This window comes from Schistocerca gregaria, chromosome 9 (assembly GCF_023897955.1).
Source record: "Schistocerca gregaria isolate iqSchGreg1 chromosome 9, iqSchGreg1.2, whole genome shotgun sequence".
NCBI lineage: Eukaryota > Metazoa > Arthropoda > Insecta > Orthoptera > Acrididae > Schistocerca > Schistocerca gregaria.
The window spans coordinates 3,821,172-3,838,937 of record NC_064928.1 but is presented as its reverse complement, the minus strand read 5'-3'; the positions used below and the strand labels follow the sequence as shown (position 1 = coordinate 3,838,937).

The 17,766-nt window shown below is 32.7% G+C and overlaps 1 long non-coding RNA gene and 1 other non-coding gene across 2 annotated transcripts in view; both read right to left on the bottom strand.

Annotated features, from left to right (window-relative positions):
• Positions 1 to 4,732, bottom strand: part of LOC126292302 (uncharacterized) — a 60,057-nt gene extending 55,325 nt beyond the window's left edge. Inside the window, exon 1 of the long non-coding RNA XR_007552091.1 lies at positions 3,935 to 4,732. This is a non-coding gene — a long non-coding RNA (uncharacterized LOC126292302). The remainder of the gene's footprint in view (positions 1 to 3,934) is intronic.
• A 9,941-nt stretch (positions 4,733 to 14,673) lies between these two features.
• Trnaa-ggc (transfer RNA alanine (anticodon GGC)) lies at positions 14,674 to 14,746 on the bottom strand. The gene has a single exon. It is a non-coding gene; the product is annotated as a tRNA-Ala (tRNA).
• Between the last annotated feature and the right edge of the window lie 3,020 nt (positions 14,747 to 17,766).

Below are 17,766 nucleotides of genomic sequence, written 5' to 3'. Positions count from 1 at the left end.
AATGGAATTTGTATAGGGTTAAAGGGTTGAATTCCTATTGGAGGTCATAGTATTCCTAGTTCAATTGTTGGTGCTAATCTTCTTCTAAAGAATGCTCAAAAAAAAGAAACGAAAAATAATACCTCTGATGCAATAAATAAAATTATTCCTCATCGTAATCCAATTGATACAAATCCTGTATGTAATCCTTGATATGTTCCTTCTCGTACTACATCTCGTCATCATTGAATTATGGTTAGTAGGGTAATTCCAAATCCAATTATAAATAAGTTAATATTAAATAGGTGGAATCATTTTTCTAGTCCTGATACTATTGTTCCTGCTCCTGTTAATGGTCAAGGTCTATAGTCTACTAAGTGGAATGGGTGGTTTGAGTGAGTTGTTAACATAGGTTTAATATACTTCTCTAGAATATAGAGTTCTTAGAATTGAGAAAACATAGGCTTCAATTATTGCTACTGCTGATTCTAGAATTATTAGAAGTATTTGTCCAATAATTAGTAATGAGATTAAGTTTATTGCTATAGATGGTCCTGTGTTTCCTAATAAGGTTAATAATAAGTGTCCTGCAATTATATTTGCTGCTAACCGTACTGCTAATGTACCTGGTCGAATAACATTACTAATTGTTTCAATTAGTACTATAAATGATATTAATGCGGGCGGTGTACCTTGTGGTACAAGGTGTGTAAATATATGATTAGTATGGTTAATTCATCCAAATAATATAAATCTTAGTCATATAGGTAGGGTAATTGCAAATGTTAATGCTAAATGTCTTGTTCTAGTAAAAATATAAGGGAATAATCCTATGAAATTGTTAAATAATATTATAATAAGAATTGAGATGAAAATGAATGTTGTTCCATTAAATGATTTTGGTCCAAGTAGTGTTTTAAAGTCATTATGTAAGGTTAACTTTAGTTTATTTCAGATAATGTTAATTCGTGATGGTGTAAGTCAAAATAGTGATGGGATTAATAATAGTCCTAGAAATGTTCTAGTTCAATTTAATGATAAATTAAAGATGTTAGTTGATGGGTCAAATGTTGAGAATAGATTTGTTATCATTTTCAATTTAAGTTTTTTATTTCAATTGTTCCTTTTTCTGCTCTTTTAATAAGGTTAGGTTTAAATGAGAAGAAGTTTATTTGATGAAACAAGATTAATGTAGCTGAAAATATAATGAATAGTGAGAATCATATAAGAGGGGATATTTGAGGGATTTGGATATAATTTCCCCATCAGAAGTAGTCGTTAATTTACTATTATTTGGTTTAAGAGACCATTACTTACTTTCAGTCATCTGATGAATTTCAAGGTGTACTAATTTTTTTAGTTACTTTAGATTGACACTCTAATGTTATTTATTTTAACTAACTCCTTAAATTATCTTAGATAATCACTTAATAAATAAATTTACTGAAGTTCTTTCAATTACAATTGGTATAAATCTGTGGTTTGCTCCACAGATTTCTGAGCATTGTCCAAAGAATAATCCAGGTCGATTTATTGTGAATGTTCCTTGATTTAACCGACCTGGCGTTGCATCAATTTTAACCCCTAATGCAGGAACTGCTCATGAGTGTAGAACATCTGGTGCTCTTGTTAATACTCGTACTTCTGTATTTATTGGTAGGATTGTTCGGTTATCTACATCTAGCAGTCGAAATCCATCATTTTCTAGGTCTTGTTCTGGTGTTATATAAGTGTCAAATTCTACATCTATGAAGTCTGAATATTCATGTCTTCAATATCATTGTCGTCCAATGGTTTTAATCATCAAGTAAATATAATAGTCGTAATGATGGAAGGGCAATAAAAATTAATGTAATTGCTGGTAATGCTGTTCAGATTGTTTCAATTAAATGTCCATGAAGTATATTACGGTTAGTATAGGCAATAAATAATATATAACTTAAGGCATAACCTACAATTACTGTAATTAATAATAATACAACCATAGTATGATCATGAAAGAATGATAATTGTTCCATTAATGGTGAAGCTCCATCTTGAAGTGATAAATTTGATCATGTTGCCATTAATAAATATTTTCTAATAAAAGGCCAATCCTTTATTTTTAAAACGTAAAAAGTAAATAAATTTATTTTTCATAAATAAAATTTATTCAGCCAGAAATATAAAAACCGAAATTAAATTCATAATATTCTTATCTTTATTATCTTTAGGTGGACTACCACCATTCCTTGGATTCTTACCAAAATGAATTGTAATACAATCGTTAATAGAAAGCAATATAACAACTATAATAACTATTATAGTTGTATTAACTACAATTACACTCTACTACTATATACGTATTAGATTCTCAGCTCTAATTATATCATACACAGAAAATTCGTGATCTATAAAGATAAAGTCCCAAAAATCAAGAGTCATTCTTCCTATAACAGTAATAATTTCAACAATACGATTGATTTCAACATCAACCTTAATTTCATTATACTAAGGACTTAAGTTAATCAAACTAATAACCTTCAAAGTTATAATTAAAAGAATAATCGTTTAGGCCTTAGTAAAATTTTACACCTCTAGAATTGCAGTCTAGAATCATAATTGAATATAAGACCTAAATATGATAAGAGAGAAAACATCTCATAAGTAGATTTACAGTCTACCACCTAAAATTCAGCCATCTTACCGCAAAAATGATTATTCTCAACAAACCATAAGGACATTGGTACTTTATATTTTCTATTTGGAGCATGAGCAGGAATAGTAGGAACATCAATAAGAATACTTATTCATGCTGAAGTTGATCAACCCGGATCTCTAATTGGGGATGACCAGATTTATAGAGTTATTATTACAGCTCACGCATTCGTAATAATTTTCTTTATAGTAATACCTATTATAATTGGTAGATTTGGTAATTGACTTGTTCCACTAATAATTGGTGCACCAGATATAGCATTTCCACGAATAAATAAAATAAGTTATTGATTACTACCACTTTCACTAACCCTTCTTCTTACATCTTCTATAGTAGATAATGGTGCTGGTACAGGATGAACAGTTTACCCTCCTCTAGCAGGAGCTATTGCACACGGGGGTGCATCTGTAGATCTAGCTATTTTTTCACTACACTTAGCAGGTGTATCATCTATTCTTGGTGCAGTAAATTTCATTACAACAGCAATTAATATACGATCAGAAAGTATAACTTGAGATCAAACACCTTTATTTGTATGATCAGTAGCTATTACAGCATTACTTCTCCTTCTTTCACTTCCAGTTTTAGCAGGAGCTATTACTATATTATTAAGAGATCGAAATTTAAATACATCATTCTTTGACCCTGCAGGAGGGGGTGACCCAATTCTATATCAACATCTATTTTGATTCTTTGGACACCCAGAAGTTTATATTTTAATTGTACCGGGGTTCGGAATTATTTCACATATTGTATGTCAAGAAAGAGGAAAAATTGAATCATTTGGAACATTAGGTATAATTTAAGCTATACTATCAATTGGACTAATAGGATTTATTGTATGAGCACATCATATATTTACAGTAGGAATGGATGTTGACACACGAGCATATTTTACATCAGCAACAATAATTATTGCTGTACCTACAGGAATTAAGGTATTTAGATGATTAGCTACATTATATGGAACTAAATTCAAGTTCAATCCACCATTATTATGAGCTCTAGGATTTATTTTCCTATTTACAATTGGTGGATTAACAGGATTAATATTAGAAAATTCATCACTTGATATTGTATTACATGATACATATTATGTAGTAGCCCACTTTCATTATGTATTATCTATAGGAGCAGTATTTGCAATTATAGGAGGTGTTATTCAATGATATCCACTATTTACAGGATTAACTATAAATAATACATGATGAAAAATCCAATTTACAGATCATGTAAGAATTTTAAGGTCGAACAGACCTAATCATTGGGCTCCTGCACCCAAAATTTTTCTTAATCCAACATCGAGGTCGCAATCTGCTTTGTCGATATGAGCTCTCAAAAACAATTACACTGTATCCCTAAGGTAACTTAATCTTATGATCATAAATTATGGATCAAAATAACAAACATAAATAAATGATATAATAATGAAGAGTTAATCTATTCTTCATGTCACCCCAACAAAACATCATCATTAAATATAGAAAGACAAACAAAAAACTATATATAAGTAAAATGTCAAGCTCTATAGGGTCTTCTCGTCCTAAAGAAGAATTTAAGCCTTTTAGACTCAAAAGTTAAATTCAAAAATTTATTAAGAGACAGTTGATTTCTCGTCAAGCCATTCATTCCAGCCACTAATTAAGAGACTAATGATTATGCTACCATTGCACGGTCAATATACCGCGGCTCTTTAAAAATACGCTCAGTGAGCAGGCCAGACCTCAAAGTATAAACAAGAGCACATGTTTTTGATAAACAGGCGGAAATCAATTTTGCCTAGTTCCTTATAATAAGTTCACAAGGTAAAAATTTCATACAAATAAATATACTAATTCTATCATTATTACAAAAATTTTAAAATAAAATTAATAATCTTAATAAAAACCTAAAATATTTATAAAATCAAAATAAAAAATAATGAACTAAAACGTAATCTTAAAGATAGCTGGTTTAAAGCTTACTATTATATTTCTATAAAATAAATTATAGGTTACTAACCTCAAAGCTTATCCCTTAAAGAATAAATAAGTTAATATTTTTACTTAAAAAATTAAATAATTAAATTTTTTCTTAAGAAACTAGATATCTTGGGAAACGATTAACATCTCATTTCTATAAATAATTTAATAATAATTATGATACATTAACTATAAATTATTTATAAATCAACCCAAATCGAGACAAGTAAAATAAATACTAACATTTTGATAAACCCTGATACAAAAGGTACAATAAATAAAATCTACTTAAAAAAATTTAGAATAATATTTCATAAAACACTTACATTACCAATACACTATAATTTAAAAAATCAATTCTATAAAATATACTAAGACAAAAATACAATAAAATTATTTATATTACATAATTAAATAAACAAAAAATAAATATAATAAAATAAATAATCAAGATATCCTGATTTGCACAGAAAAATTTTCAGTGTAAATGAAACACTTTACTAATAAGTTATATCTTGAAACTCTTCCTAGATACACTTTCCAGTACATCTACTATGTTACGACTTATCTCATCTAAATTGAAGCTACTTTAAAATAGAATAGAATAATCAATAATGAGAGCGACGGGCGATGTGTACACATCTCAGAGCCAATATCAGTTAAATTAAATAAATTAAATTACTATCAAATCCACCTTCATTAACAGTATTTCACTATCAAATCCGTTATAAACAAAAATCTATTGTAACCCACTTCCTCTTAACTATAAGCTGCACCTTGACCTGAAAGATTTTATAATTATAAATCTTGAGAATTATAACTCTAAAAAGATTCTCTGATAACGGAGATATACAAACAAATAAATTAAGTAGAGTAAATCGTGTATTATCAATCATGGGGTAGGTTCCTCTGAATGGAATGAGATCCCGCCAAATTCTTTGGGTTTAAAGACCTTAACTAATAGTACCCTGGTAAATTTAATTAACATTTAAAATAATAGGGTATCTAATCCTAGTTAATTATTTAAATTTCACAGATTCATAAAAAGGGCCACAAATAAATTTTAACATTTCACCTTACAAATTTATATTTCAACCCTAATAGTATAAACAACTGTTTTAACCAATAATATTCACTTGTATCAATCGTATAACCGCGGCTGCAGGCACGAATCATGCCGATACTAAATCAATTGCTAAATCCAAAATCACTTGATAATTAAATCAAATTACTGCAAAAAGAACATTTAGTCTAACAAAACTTACATGTAATACAAAGAAAAAGTGAATAAACATGCAAGAATAAAACTTTTAAAAATAAAAATTACGAAATTTTTAAATTTATTAAATCAGGATAAAATTAAAGATTCAAATATTTAAAGAAAAAAAAAGAAAAAAAACCACAAACATTAACAAAAAAAAGAAACGCTCCCCTGTATGACCACAACAACTTCTCTATTATATATAATTAAAGATTAGTATGGAACATGTATAGCAATAAATCTATTATATTCTTTCTTATTTAATCTATCTTTTCACTAATAAATAAAGAAAGATTAAATAATATAATAAATATTTTTAATACAATTATGTAATTTAATATAATATGTTAATAAGATGAATTCTTTTTTTTATATTAAGTTAACTTATATATATGTTAGTTAAATAAACTAACTATAGATAATTTATGTTAATTATATTATTATAATTAATATAATTATTTATATTATTATAATATTTTATATTTAAAATTAATAATTTTATTTTTATATCCAATTGTAATAATATTAAATATTAAATTACATATTATTATATATATTATATTATAATAACCTATTTTAAGCTAAAAACATAAGTAGCTTTAATCCTAGGTAAATGAATGTAATATAATAATCAATTAATAATAATAAGATGAACTTATAATCTTTTAATTTTAATTAAATGTATATATATTAATATAAATTATTTATTATATATATATATATATATAAAAATAAAAGGAGCAGGATAAATTAATGCTAATTAAACACAATAATACATAAAAGAATTTCAAAAAAAACTTTCGATTTATATATTAAATTAATGAAGTGCCTGATTAAAGGGTTACCTTGATAGGGTAAATAAAGTAAATAAAATTACCTTCATTAAAATTACATAAGATAGAATTAAACTACCTCCTTTAGTATCAAAAACTAACGTGCATCATACACCTTAATGTAAAAAGGTAAGCTAAACAAGGTAATGGGTTCATACCCCATTTATAGAGGTATCAATCCTCTCCTTTTTAATGACCAACAACTCTACAAAACTTCTCTTCCTATCAACATTAATGATAGGAACGATCCTGTCCATTTCATCAAATTCCTGATTTGGGGTTTGAATAGGACTTGAGATCAACTTACTTTCATTTATTCCGCTCCTAACAAGAAATAAAAATATAATAATAAACGAATCATCAATTAAATATTTTATTGTCCAAGCAATAGCATCGACAATATTATTATTTTCAATTTTGCTGATTCAAATAAAATATCCCATGGGATGGGAAACAGAATTTATCCCATCAATAATAATTAGATCTAGACTATTATTAAAGATTGGAGCTGCACCTTTCCATTTCTGATTTCCAGAAGTTATAGGAGCATCAGGATGAAATAATTGTTTAACATTAATAACATGACAAAAAATCGCCCCAATAATGGTCTTATCCTATTGTATTCAATTAAGAACTTTTATTTGAACAATTATTATTTTAAGAATTTTATTGGGGCAATAGGAGGTTTAAATCAAACAGCCTTACGACAACTTTTAGCATATTCATCAATCAGACATCTAGGTTGAATAATTAGATCATTAACAGTCAGAGAAAACATCTGAGAACTATACTTCATTATTTACTCACTATTAAGATTAATAATAGTTTTATTATTTAAGCAAATAAATTTATTTTTCATAAATCAAATTTATTCGGCCAGAAATATAAAAACCGAAATTAAATTCATAATATTCTTATCTTTATTATCTTTAGGTGGACTACCACCATTCCTTGGATTCTTACCAAAATGAATCGTAATACAATCGTTAATAGAAAACAATATAACAACTATTATAACTATTATAGTTGTATTAACTACAATTACACTCTACTACTATATACGTATTAGATTCTCAGCTCTAATTATATCATACACAGAAAATTCGTGATCTATAAAGATAAAGTCCCAAAAATCAAGAGTCATTCTTCCTATAACAGTAATAATTTCAACAATAGGATTGATTTCAACACCAACCTTAATTTCATTATACTAAGGACTTAAGTTAATCAAACTAATAACCTTAAAAGTTATAATTAAAAGAATAATCTTTTAGGCCTTAGTAAAATTTTACACCTCTAGAATTGCAGTCTAGAATCATAATTGAATATAAGACCTAAATATGACAAGAGAGAAAACATCTCATAAGTAGATTTACAGTCTACCACCTAAAATTCAGCCATCTTACCGCAAAAATGATTATTCTCAACAAACCATAAGGACATTGGTACTTTATATTTTCTATTTGGAGCATGAGCAGGAATAGTAGGAACATCAATAAGAATACTTATTCGTGCTGAACTTGGTCAACCCGGATCTCTAATTGGGGATGACCAGATTTATAATGTTATTATTACAGCTCACGCATTCGTAATAATTTTCTTTATAGTAATACCTATTATAATTGGTGGATTTGGTAATTGACTTGTTCCACTAATAATTGGTGCACCAGATATAGCATTTCCACGAATAAATAATATAAGTTTTTGATTACTACCACCTTCACTAACCCTTCTTCTTACATCTTCTATAGTAGATAATGGTGCTGGTACAGGATGAACAGTTTACCCTCCTCTAGCAGGAGCTATTGCACATGGGGGTGCATCTGTAGATCTAGCTATTTTTTCACTACACTTAGCAGGTGTATCATCTATTCTTGGTGCAGTAAATTTCATTACAACAGCAATTAATATACGATCCGAAAGTATAACTTTAGATCAAACACCTTTATTTGTATGATCAGTAGCTATTACAGCATTACTTCTCCTTCTTTCACTTCCAGTTTTAGCGGGAGCTATTACTATATTATTAACAGATTGAAATTTAAATACATCATTCTTTGACCCTGCAGGAGGGGGTGACCCAATTCTATATCAACATCTATTTTGATGCTTTGGACACCCAGAAGTTTATATTTTAATTGTACCGGGGTTCGGAATTATTTCACATATTGTATGTCAAGAAAGAGGAAAAATTGAATCATTTGGAACATTAGGTATAATTTAAGCTATACTATCAATTGGACTAATAGGATTTATTGTATGAGCACATCATATATTTACAGTGGGAATGGATGTTGACACACGAGCATATTTTACATCAGCAACAATAATTATTGCTGTACCTACAGGAATTAAGGTATTTAGATGATTAGCTACATTATATGGAACTAAATTCAAGTTCAATCCACCATTATTATGAGCTCTAGGATTTATTTTCCTATTTACAATTGGTGGATTAACAGGATTAGTATTAGCAAATTCATCACTTGATATTGTATTACATGATACATATTATGTAGTAGCCCACTTTCATTATGTATTATCTATAGGAGCAATATTTGCAATTATAGGAGGTGTCATTCAATGATATCCACTATTTACAGGATTAACTATAAATAATACATGATTAAAAATCCAATTTACAATTATATTCATTGGAGTAAACTTAACATTCTTTCCTCAACATTTCCTAGGATTAGCAGGAATACCTCGACGATACTCAGACTACCCAGACGCATATACATCATGAAACGTAGTATCAAGAATTGGGTCTACAATTTCTATTGTAGGAATCATTATATTCATTGTAATTATATGAGAAAGAATGGTTACAAACCGAGCAATTATATTTAGAGCTAACATAAGAAGATCAACAGAATGACTACAAAATAACCCTCCTGCAGAACATAGTTACTCATAATTACCATTAATCTCTAGATTCTAATATGGCAGATTAGTGCAGTAGATTTAAGCTCTACAAATAAAGGTTTGACCTTTTATTAGAAAATATTTATTAATGGCAACATGATCAAATTTATCTCTTCAAGATGGAGCTTCACCATTAATGGAACAATTATCATTCTTTCATGATCATACTATGGTCGTATTATTATTAATTACAGTAATTGTAGGTTATGCCTTAAGTTATATATTATTTATTGCCTATACTAACCGTAATATACTTCATGGAAATTTAATTGAAACAATCTGAACAGCATTACCAGCAATTACATTAATTTTTATTGCCCTTCCATCATTACGACTATTATATTTACTTGATGATACAGTAGATGCAATAATCACAATTAAAACCATTGGACGACAATGATATTGAAGGTATGAATATTCAGACTTCATAGACGTAGAATTTGACACTTATATAACACCAGAACAAGACCTAGAAAATGATGGATTTCGACTGCTAGATGTAGATAACCGAACAATCCTACCAATAAATACAGAAGTACGAGTATTAACAAGAGCATCAGATGTTCTACACTCATGAGCAGTTCCTGCATTAGGGGTTAAAATTGATGCAACGCCAGGTCGGTTAAATCAAGGAACATTCACAATAAATCGACCTGGATTATTCTTTGGACAATGCTCAGAAATCTGTGGAGCAAACCACAGATTTATACCAATTGTAATTGAAAGAACTTCAGTAAATTTATTTATTAAGTGATTATCTAAGATAATTTAAGGAGTTAGTTAAAATAAATAACATTAGAGTGTCAATCTAAAGTAACTAAAAAAATTAGTACACCTTGAAATTCATCAGATGACTGAAAGTAAGTAATGGTCTCTTAAACCAAATAATAGTAAATTAACGACTACTTCTGATGGGGAAATTATATCCAAATCCCTCAAATATCCCCTCTTATATGATTCTCACTATTCATTATATTTTCAGCTACATTAATCTTGTTTAAACAAATAAACTTCTTCTCATTTAAACCTAACCTTATTAAAAGAGCAGAAAAAGGAACAATTGAAATAAAAAACTTAAATTGAAAATGATAACAAATCTATTCTCAACATTTGACCCATCTACTAACATCTTTAATTTATCATTAAATTGAACTAGAACATTTCTAGGACTATTATTAATCCCATCACTATTTTGACTTACACCATCACGAATTAACATTATCTGAAATAAACTAAATTTAACCTTACATAATGAATTTAAAACACTACTTGGACCAAAATCATTTAATGGAACAACATTCATTTTCATCTCAATTCTTATTATAATATTATTTAACAATTTCATAGGATTATTCCCTTATATTTTTACTAGAACAAGACATTTAGCATTAACATTTGCAATTGCCCTACCTATATGACTAAGATTTATATTATTTGGATGAATTAACCATACTAATCATATATTTACACACCTTGTACCTCAAGGTACACTGCCCGCATTAATATCATTTATAGTACTAATTGAAACAATTAGTAATGTTATTCGACCAGGTACATTAGCAGTACGGTTAGCAGCAAATATAATTGCAGGACACTTATTATTAACCTTATTAGGAAACACAGGACCATCTATAGCAATAAACTTAATCTCATTACTAATTATTGGACAAATACTTCTATTAATTCTAGAATCAGCAGTAGCAATAATTCAAGCCTATGTTTTCTCAATTCTAAGAACTCTATATTCTAGATAAGTATATTAAACCTATGTTAACAACTCACTCAAACCACCCATTCCACTTAGTAGACTATAGACCTTGACCATTAACAGGAGCAATTGGAGCAATAGTCCTAGTATCAGGACTAGCAAAATGATTCCACCTATTTAATATTAACTTATTTATAATTGGATTTGGAATTACCCTACTAACCATAATTCAATGATGACGAGATGTAGTACGAGAAGGAACATATCAAGGATTACATACAGGATTTGTATCAATTGGATTACGATGAGGAATAATTTTATTTATTGCATCAGAGGTATTATTTTTCGTTTCTTTTTTTGAGCATTCTTTAGAAGAAGATTAGCACCAACAATTGAACTAGGAATACTATGACCTCCAATAGGAATTCAACCCTTTAACCCTATACAAATTCCATTACTTAATACAGCTATTCTTTTAGCATCAGCAGTAACAGTAACATGAGCACATCATAGTTTAATGGAATCTAATCATACTCAAGCACTACAAGGATTATTCTTCACAGTGTTATTAGGACTATACTTTACAATACTCCAAGCATATGAATATTGAGAAGCACCTTTTACCATTGCAGATGCAGTTTATGGGTCAACATTCTTTGTTGCAACAGGATTCCATGTTTTACACGTAATTATTGGAACAATCTTTTTATCAACATGTCTACTTCGACACTCAATAAATCAATTCTCACCAAGACACCACTTTGGATTTGAAGCAGCAGCATGATACTGACACTTCGTAGACGTAGTATGATTATTCTTATATATCTCTATTTATTGATGAGGTAGATAATTGTGTTTCTAGTATAAATAGTACATTTGACTTCCAATCAGAAAGCTTGATATAAATCAAGAAAAACAATTCTAATTCTATCCACAAGAGTTTTCATTAGATTTATTATTCCAATAATTGTTATAATCCTGGCAACAACACTATCAAAAAAATTAATTAATGATCGAGAAAAAAGATCACCATTTGAATGTGGGTTTCATCCAAAAAGATCAGCACGAATACCATTCTCACTACGATTCTTCCTAATCGCAGTAATCTTTTTAATTTTTGATGTAGAAATTGCACTAATTCTACCAATTGTAATTATTTTTAAAACATCAGACATTATAATCTGAACAGTATCAACAATATTTTTTATTCTAGTTCTACTAGGTGGACTATACCATGAATGAAATCAAGGAGCATTACAATGAGCAGAATAAAGGGTTGTAGTTAAACATAACATTTGGGTTGCATTCAAAAAGTATTGATAATATCAATCAACCTTAAATAGAATAAGAAGCGAAATATTGCAGTCAGTTTCGACCTGGAAGATTGGTATATACTACCCTTATTCTTATTAATTGAAGCCAAAAAGAGGCGTATTACTGTTAATAATATAATTGAACTATAATAGTTCCAATTAAGGAAATGTAAAGCCAATATGAAAGCTGCTAACTTTTTATATTAGCGGTTAAACTCCGTTAACATTTCTAAAATTTATATAGTTTAAATAAAACATTACATTTTCACTGTAAAAATAATATATCTATATTTATAAATACCTAAAAGTAAAAATACTTCCTTAACATCTTCAGTGTCACTCTCTAATTATAAGCTATTTAAGTAAACGAAAAATAATATTACCAAAATAAATATTCAAAAAATAAAAGTTAAAAGATAAATCTTGAAATTAGAATCATATCAACCTTGAATATAACCAATTAAATAAATAAATAATCTATATAAACCTTGACCACCAAGTAATTCACCCCAACCATAATCAAATGACTTAGATGAATAATAACCTATTTTTAAAGGAATATATCTAATAAACTTAGTTGAAAGAAAAGGTATAAATCATATAGAACCAGCAAATCTGACAAAAGAAAGTATACTTAAAGAAAATAAATTATGAGAAAAATCAAAATTAGAAATAAGATAACCTAAATAAGCACCTGAAATAACAACTGTAATAGTTAAAAACTTTAAATAATAAGGTAAAGCAATCACATGAGGAATAGGAAAAATTAATCAAGATAAAAGACTACCACCAAAAACAGCAACAAACAATAGACCAATTATTCCAAATGAAATATAATAACGCTTATCATCAAAAGAAAATCTAGAATAAAAATTATTATCACCAGATATTGAATAATAAAAAAAACGAAAAGAATAAGAAGCAGTTAAACAAGTAGAAAAAAAATAAAGAAAAAAAATTAAACAATTAATTCATCTTAAACAAACCATCTCTAGAATTAAATCCTTTGAATAAAATACCGCTAAAAAAGGTATTCCACACAATGATAAACTAGAAACATTAAAACAAACTGAAGTTACAGGTATGAAATTAACAATTGATCCTATAAAACGAATATCCTGAGAATCCTTCAAATTATGAATTATTGAACCTGCACATATAAATAATAATGCCTTAAATAAAGCATGAGCCAATAAATGAAAAAATGCAAGCTTTGGATAACCCATAGCCAAAATTCTTAATATTAAACCAAGTTGTCTTAAAGTAGAAAGAGCAATAATCATCTTCAAATCAAATTCAAAATTAGCGCCCAATCCAGCCATAAATATAGTTATACAACCAATTAAAAGTAAAAATCAACCACAATTATAAGTATCTAATATTGGTCTAAAACGAATTAATAAATAAACACCAGCAGTAACAAGAGTAGAAGAATGAACTAAAGCAGAAACAGGAGTAGGAGCTGCTATATCAGCACTGGGTATTGAGCACTGGAGGCACTGGGTATTGATCCCAGTACCTCTCGCATACTAAGCGAGCGCTCTACCATCTGAGCTACGCCCGCCCCCTCGAGGACTAATGGTGCTACATACAGCCATATAGACGACACAGACCCTTGCACTCCCATTATTCAGCAGACAAACACTACTCTCTATGTATCCGTTAGGGTGTCTTTCAGGTTTCGTGCATTCTGTATCGAATCGTAGTTGGCCACAATGAAAGTGGCACGTATAACGTCGAAAATAGAATTCGGACACCGCTCTGAGTAAGATCAACGTGTTGTCCACCCTCTAGAATTCAATGAGGTTAAGCCGCGATACCTAAGACAGATCTGCACTCGGTGACACCTCGATAACAGCCGGTCCACACACTTACATCTGGCTCTCCTTACGTCAGTATACATCATATCAGTCTGTGACGCTGGCTTTGAAACATCTTGCGTGCCTTTAGGTTCGCCGCGACCAACACTTACCATGCACTTACCACAAAAAATTGAGGCGCCGCGGCTTGAACCCTGGACCTTTCACATGCCAAGCGAACGCTCTACCAACTGAGCTACGCCCCATGCACGAGCAAATTGCGCTATTCCCCATTCTTTGCGACTCAGATGCGCACGGACACGATGGTTTGTTGGTTTGTAGCGGTGAAGGGAGCAGAGTACAATGGCGCGGACCCGTTCATATACACAAAAGTTCCAAGTAGTTTCGATGCTCTGGTATTACAAATGCAAATTCCGTCTGTTTTTAACGTCTTAAATTGAAAGAGCCGTCACAAATTGCTCCGTTTTCACTCCTTGACGACAATCATACAGCACCTGAGGTAACAAACACATCTCGAGCCCCATTGTGCACTCTATTATTCATGCCAACTCAGTGCCTCGCTCTTTACTACTGTGTACCAATCTTGTCGTCCAACTGCAAAACACTGGGCCACAACAAGTTTCCGCGTCTCCATTGCACTGCGCATACTACGAAACGCTCCCCAAACTTGGCACTCACCCTCGCAGCCGACTTTTCCGACTTTCCACGACGCTCACGCTAGTGACAGCATTATTTATAGTTCGACGTCGCGCCAAAGCGAATGAGCACATTTCGCCTACGGCTTAGGCCGCCCTCCTAGTGTGGCTGCTCGGTGTCTGCAGGCAGCGAGGGTCTGCAAGCTTCCTGTGTTCGCACCTATGTCACTTGTGCTTGCTTGTCAGAGACAGACTATCGCAAAACATACAACTCACTCCATGAATTGATTGCTACGGCATCTGTTATCAGCAGTCACAACTAGCAACACCAGTAGCAGCTGACTGCACGCAAAGAATAGGAATGTGCAGTGGGATTTACGTGAACTCAGCGCAAGGCAGATCTTTCCGACATAGGCTTGAGAATCTTACGGGAACACTTGTACTGTTTCTAAATTAAGTGTAGGCGTGGGAGGAGGGTGCTTCCTGCGCACTAATAACAGCACGCTTGTCAATTGTGGATGCTAATCATTCGCTTGTATCTTCCTAGACACATCTGCTGGTTGTGAATTATTCCACTTGCATGGCAAGGTGCGCATGTAGGTGTGTTAAAAATTCTGTAGGCACTGGGTATTGATCCCAGTACCTCTCACATACTAAGCGAGCGCTCTACCATCTGAGCTACGCCCACCCCCCCGAAGACTAATGGTGCTACATACAGCCATATAGACGACACAGACCCTTGCACTCACATTATTCAGCAGACAAACACTACTCTCTATGTATCCGTTAGGGTGTCTTTCAGGTTTCGTGCATTCTGTATCGAATCGTAGTTGGCCACAATGAAAGTGGCACGTATAACGTCGAAAATAGAATTCGGACACCGCTCTGAGTAAGACCAACGTGTTGTCCACCCTCTAGACTTCAATGAGGTTAAGCCGCGATACCTAAGACAGATCTGCACTCGATGACACCTCGATAACAGCCGGTCCCCACACTTACATCTTGCTCTCCTTACGTCAGTATACATCATATCAGTCTGTGACGCTGGCTTTGCAACATCTTGCGTGCCTTTAGGTTCGCCGCGACCAACACTTACCATGCACTGACCACAAGAAATGGAGGCGCCGCGGCTGGAACCCTGGACCTTTCACAAATGCGAAGCGAACGCTCTGAGCTACGCCCCATGCACGAGCAAACTGCGCTATTCCCCATTCTTTTCGACTCAGATGCGCACGGACACGATGGTTGGCTGGTTTGTAGCGGTGAAGGGAGCAGAGTACAAAGGCGCGGACCCGTTCATATACACAAAAGTTCCAAGTAGTTTCGATGCTCTGGTATCACAAATGCAAATTCCGTCTGTTTTTAACGTCTTAAATTGAAAGAGCCGTCACAAATTGCTCCGTTTTCACTCCTTGACGACAATCATACAGCACCTGAGGTAACAAACACATCTCGAGCCCCATTGTGCACTCCATTATTCATGCCAACTCAGTGCCTCGCTCTTTACTACTGTGTACCAATCTTGTCGTCCAACTGCAAAACACTGGGCCACAACAAGTTTCCGCGTGTCCATTGCACTGTGCATACTACGAAACGCTCCCCAAACTTGGCACTCACCCTCGCAGCCGACTTTTCCGACTTTCCACGACGCTCACGTTTTTTTTTTTTTCCTTTATTGTCATTTTATACCTACAAATGTAGGCCGGCAGCGGCCTAATATGCCGCTCTTCGGCCACAAGAACCATACAAGAGATAAAAACAGGAAGACATAATCTCAAAACACAGACATGGAGGACAAATATCAGAAGACAACAGAGAATAAAAAGAATTGAAGTCGTTCACCGACGCAGCACTGTTTCAGTTTAAAAAAAAAAAAAAAAAACCGGCAGCACAGCACGGAACAGAGAACACTAGCACAGGTGAACGGTGGAGCAGAAAACGAAGAAACACTCGAGGCACAGACGGGACGAAAGACACGGACACTGCGGAGATGGGCTTCGGCGCTTGCAGGGGCACTGTCCACACCGAAAAGCTGGGGGCCTGCCAAGGGAAAAAACAGGGGGAGGGAAGGAGGGAGGGGGAGATAGGATGCCAGGGAGGAGGAGGGGAGAAAACGAAAAGAGGTGGGTGGAAGCCCAGGGAGAGTGGGAGGGGAGGTAAGGATGGAAGGAGGGAGAGAGGGAGGGAGAGAAGGGAGAGAGGGTGCCCACAGGAAAATGAGAGGAGAGGGGAAGGCAAGGCTCAAACTTGGTAGGAGGGGTAGATGGAGGGGAGGAGGGCATCATCCGGGAGGGGGAGTCGGCGGAAGCCACCTTGGGAGAGGGTGTGGAGAGTGTGAAGATGGAGAGCAGGTGGGATACAGGAGTACAGGCGCGGCAGTGGGTTGGGGTGGGAGAGGATGGAAGAGACAAGCGGGTGGGGAGGATCCAGCTTGCGGGAGGTGTAGAGGATCCGTATCCGTTGGAGGAAGAGGAGGAGGTGTGGGAAGCTGATGAGGTCATAGAGGAGCCGCGTGGGGGAAGGGAGGCGGATGCGATAGGGGAGGCGGAGTGCATGCCGTTCAAGGATTTGAAGGGATTTGTAAAAGGTAGGCGGGGCAGAGATCCAGGCGGGATGGGCATAACAGAGGA